Genomic DNA, 5,560 nt, shown 5'->3' on the forward strand with positions numbered 1-5,560 from the left:
TAGAATTAAAAAAGTTGTTTTCTGACAACTCTGACTTGCAGTGCCAACCTTGAAATACAGCTACTGATATCTTAGTCCATTAGTCTTACTTTATCATTGGTCCAACAAATATACTCAAACCTTATATATGACTTGAGAAGGAAAAAGGAAGCAACATTTGTGCCCCAATTACTATTTTACTAAATTCCTTGTGACAGGTCACAACTACTCTCAGCCCAGATCATATTCACAGTACAGTTTCACATTACAGTAGCCAAAATAAACTTGCTGCTTTCAAAATGGAAGGAACTCAACCCTGCTTCCTCTTCCCTGTTCTACACTACCAACTCTCCCTCCTGCAGCACTTTTCAAAATATTCTGATGCACACTCAACAAGGAGATAAACCAGTTCAACTTCATAATGTACTAGATTGTATTTACTTCACTTTACCAGGGCTATCTTTATATCATTTTAGCAAATTAAGTCAGTTTCCTATGGGATCAAAAACTTACAGTTAGTGCAATGTAAGAGGTGGGGAAAACAAACCTCTGCCTTCAGAAGAGAGCAATTATTTTGACTTACAACATCTCAAGAGAAAGTTCCAGCAAGAACATTCACAGACAATTACATACGTACTCTCTAAAAAGCAGGATCTGGGGTGTAGCAAGCAACTGAACCAGAAGAGGATCCTGGCAGAGCAATGTCCAGAAAGGCCCAGAATACCAGCCTATGTATAGGTAACTTTCCATATTCAACCTGACATGAAATAACACTTATGTGTAAATTCTGATGCTTACCTTCCTAAATCACTGTTCTTAAGTAACAATACTAAGTAAAATCAAATCTTAATGCACTGCTGCATATATGAATCCTATAACAGTCTTTATTACCATAGTGGCGGTGCAAACTTTTTGAGACAGCCAAACCATTTCATTTTTAAAAGTGTTTCCAACTAAAAGTCTGATGATGATGATGGTAATAATAATAACAGTAATGTCATGACAGTCATACCATTCCCTCATTCTCTTCTGAAAGAGGTCAATCTAAATTTGGCTACATTTTCAAGAAACTAATCCTAAAACCAAGTTCAACACTTCACCCGTTACTAAAGTTTCATCAAGGAGCTGCAACTCAGGGAGTTCAAGTACTACATCAGTTATGGCTTTCCAGTAATTAAACCTGTTTGAGGCAAGCTACCTACACTTTTGCTAAAGTAGATTAGGAACAGTTTAAAGTACACCAAAATAAATCACTTAAGCTAAAATAAGTACTGTATTATCTGGACACAACTTGCAGGTTCTCTGTTTAAGAATGCATCAGTCAATCCCTTCTTTTCCCCAACTTGGGGCAGCAATGCAGATCACACTGAAGTAACAGCAGAGAAGTTTGTGCTCAGGCTGCCTTCCTCCACCCAAGAGGACAGGCACTCTCCCAGCGCGCCTGTGGACACAGCAGAGGGGGTTCAGGGCTAAACCAACACTTGCATTATCAGGAGCTCTCTCTCCCTCTCTGTGCATGGCTCCTGCAGAGAGCACAGGGGCCAAGACACCAGCTCCACATCCCTGCTGGCTCCCTGCACAGCCATACCACACCCTATGCAAGCTCCTTCCAGCAACATCTGCTTGAGATTTTTAACAGATTTGCTCATCGGTAAATGCAAGGCAGGGAGGCGTTTGCCAGAGTAGCAGCCACATATCCACTGATCACTTGCACAGTACCTTAAATTGATGTGCAGATTAAAAAGGTATGTTCTTGCTAGGTATTTTTTTCCACATAAATTGATTATCAAAGAGTGTAAACAATGCAGGCAATGCAAAGTACACTACTTAAATTTTCAGTTCAGGCAAAGCCTAAACATTCAAATAACAGCGACAGGCACTGAATGTATTACTAAGGGAAAACAAAGTCATGTAAGAACGAGATCATCCTTCCTTTCCCCAAAGCTGACTCTACATACAGACTCACTGAAGCTTCAAATTAACTTTTGTCAGGTGTGCTACTGGTTTCAAAGATGTTACTGCCAGAAAACTTACTACACGACACTTCTGAACACTCATCTTAAATTCAGAACACCCTCTATTTAACCAAATTCATTACATCTCATCTTCAGGAGGAGAGAAAAGACCACATTAACATTGTGTCAATGACCACTTCAAAAATTACATCTTACTCTATGCTAGGACTTCAATGGTTTAGCTGCCAAGAATTTTCTTAGTACAAGGTAAAAACAAAGTCAAGGCTTTGAGATGAATCCTGTTCCTGAAGGTTAGTTCATGTACGGAAAGCCATTTATGTAAGGTGAAAGACTCCTCTTTCCAGAGAGCTGCAAGTTAAACTGCTTCTGTGAGGTTTCATAACAGCAGAGAAAAGGCTATTTGTCATGGTTACACCCACTTCCTAACCCAACATAAAATTAAGAAATATACTAAGAAGAATTTACTAAGATTAACCTATCTATGAAACTGTGTCAAACTTCTTCCACAAAGCACAAAGTCTCCAACCCTGAAAGAGGTGGATAAGCGACAAAATATACCTAACACCCACTGCAATAGAGGCTGGACACATCTTTTTCAAATATTAAAGCAATTAATTATTTACATCCCAAATACTCTATGGAGTTGTTTCTCAAATTGCAGGCCATACCGAATTTTTCTCCCAATAAACTCCTCATATTTAGTTTGCAGAGAACAAATTGCTTGGGGGAAAAATTCCAAGTTACCTATCTTCCTAAATAAATTTACCAGAAAAACCTTAATTACCTCAGTTCATCCGAAACAAAAGCTTAGCCTAGTATCCAATTCAAAAGATGAATTCTTATACAACTACAAAATTAAGTATAACCTTGTCCTTTGCAAACTCTCTTCAGTGTCACCAGCTCCCAGACATCTGAGTGAAGAAGGCAACATTGTTTCAGCTTATTTGACAGACGACTAATAATTGCCATCAAAGTACAATATTAACCTACATTCTCAAAAACACTAGTTAAGAAGTATCTTGAGATGATGAGGAGATGTGCTCAGGAGTCCTCTGATTATTTGTGGTTCTACAGTTACTTTTTCCTCTTTTCTTTGAAGTGTTTTACCATTCTTACAGTTGCTGCATGAATAAGTAGGATAACAAATTACACAGAAAACCTAGTAAGAACTGTAGAACAGAATGACAGAAAATGCACCAAACCAAACTGGAAAAAACTATGTCCTCACATTTTGTCGACTACTTAAGAGCAGAGCAATATTTCAGGAGAAGGATGGTTTCCAAAAACATTTCACCTCCTTAACACATCTACACTGATTATTAAGCATATTGTATCAAATACTTGATTACAAAAATTCAAGTGTCCTGTATCCTGAACACAAAGGGATTGCACTGATAAATGCCTCATGTTGTAAGTGATTACTCCTTAGACACATAACACTGGAAGCATACAATGTAGATTTATGATCCCAAAATCTGATTTTGAGAAACAACTATCATTCAGAATGCAGACAGAACAAAACCCTGACTGACCACCGGCTGCAGCACAGACTCAAAAACGCCTATAAAGTGAGAGAGGAAAGAAACATCACAGATACAAGAGACGTTCCAAGATCCTAACTTGTATGAGTATGTGTATGAGAATTTATTAAGCTATCTAGATCCTGATCTACATTGACAGAATAGTAATAAGCAGCAATGCTACTGATAAAATTGAACTGGCATTTCCAGCATATATGTGTGTGCCTCAACCCTATTTATGAATCATTCTGATTTCACTGCATTACAAGTTCTGATACACAGCTACTGCACTTTTAGTAAAATTATATTTATGAAGTCGAAATTTCTGACTTGCAGCTCAGATCAAGGAATCGCTTGATTTTTCAGAATAGTCACTACTTAACAGCACTTCTGCAGCTTTCTCCATAAATTAATTACTGCACATTTTGAAGCTTCCTGTATCAAATAGTAGTTGTAAGAGATGCTGCTGTGGTAAGAAGGGAAAAAATTAAAAAAAAAAACAACAAGAAAGCATTATGAAGACTGAAGGGGACTCGTATTTTATATCAATATGTCAACAGAACAGGTACCATTAAAGAAAAAACAGATGAGCTCTCTCACTTGGAGCAAAGTGTGATAATTACATGCTAAATGTTTTCCAAGGGCCTATCAACATAAAAAGAAAAGAAAAAGAAAACCCACCGGGGTCCCTTCAAGTTCAAAGCCCTAGATCTTACTCCAAATAAGTGCAAGCAGTAAGTGGAAGAACTCCTAGTACAGCATCATCTCTCAGCTTGTCACTCTAAAGGAAGACAGTCCATGCCAAATTTGAATGTAGTACTTATGGAGAAAGCAAATCAATCCTGTAGTAATGGCTAGGCCTCCCAGGAAGCAGGATTCCGTAAAACGTATTATCAAAGGAAAAAAATACACAGGTTTTGGACCTCTTTTATCTTTTCTTTTCCCTGTGTAAGGATATGGATAATGCAGTTAGGCAGAAATTCTGTCTTTAAAACAACCTACTTTCCTCATCATACACTCTCAAAACCTCTCCTGTTTTAAGAAGCATCTTAAAAATGCCAGAGCAAAGACCCGTCTAGGAAAAGTGACCTAACTACAGACAACAGTGAACTGAGTTGGACCCTGACCTACTCTGAAACCTGGTAGTACCAAAACGAGGGATTATAACCAAGAGCTCATGCTTTTTAAGACTTACAAATATTTAAATATTGTTTAGAATCATTAAATAACATTTATCTTTAGTGCAAAAAGACTTTAGGTTTCTATCCAGTGATGATTAAAGATCACGATTTATTCACGCATAAATTGGTGAGAAATTAAAGATGAAGTTACAGGTTTTTAATAATTCCTATGTAAAAGAGCAGAAGTAAAATTTGCAAGCCATTACACGTACCATTAGCAATTGCTACAGAAGAAATAATTGACAGCCACACAGAGCTGTCAAATACACGTCAAGCAGTGAAGAAAATTTGGTTCGCGGATTCATTTTCTCCCAAGCACTCCAGTTTCTCCCCATCCTGCAATTTCTCTCCCCCAATCCTACATAAAGTTAGCTGCGTGGTTTCCAGGCTGGCAGCTGTCATCCCCATCTCAGCCAAGCTGCACACCATCAGTGATTTGGAGATCGGGCCTCCTTTTGTATCTAACACCCGGTGCGTGAGGAGGGGAAGGCAGCACGCACACCGGCGCTGCGTGTGACAGCGCTGCCGCCTTTATCCCCGCTCCCGTCATTCTCTCACACACCGCGATCCCCCACCCGCATTGTCTGCCTCGCTCCATCCCTGATTAATATGGGCACGTTCTCGCTCCTCCGCCAGGGATCCCCGGGAACCCACTTCCTCGGCCAAAGATCCCCGGGAACCCCTTTCCTCGGTCGGACGCCGGGATTTCCCTGGCCGGCCGGAGCCCCCGCCGGGCCCGCGGCGAAGGTCGGGGCCCCCCAGCCTCGCGCGGGGCGAAGCTGGCGGCGGCGGCCGCCGGGAGAGGCCTCTCGGAGCGGGACGCCTCGGGACCCGGCGGAACCGCGGCCCGGCGGGGGGGTCGGGCCGGCCCTGCTGCCCCGGGGCCCCTCCCCTCGCCCCCGGG

General features: G+C 40.9%; 1 protein-coding gene across 9 annotated transcripts in view; it reads right to left on the reverse strand.

The window, feature by feature from the left end:
• The window catches only part of UBR5 (ubiquitin protein ligase E3 component n-recognin 5), an 81,368-nt gene that overhangs the window by 75,544 nt on the left and 264 nt on the right, over nt 1-5,560 (reverse strand). The window lies entirely within an intron of this gene.

The sequence above is a fragment of the Corvus kubaryi genome, unplaced genomic scaffold (genome assembly GCF_017639235.1).
Source record: "Corvus kubaryi isolate FWS band 111438036 unplaced genomic scaffold, C.kubaryi_AGA036_p1.0 37385, whole genome shotgun sequence".
Classification (NCBI taxonomy): Eukaryota; Metazoa; Chordata; class Aves; order Passeriformes; family Corvidae; genus Corvus; species Corvus kubaryi.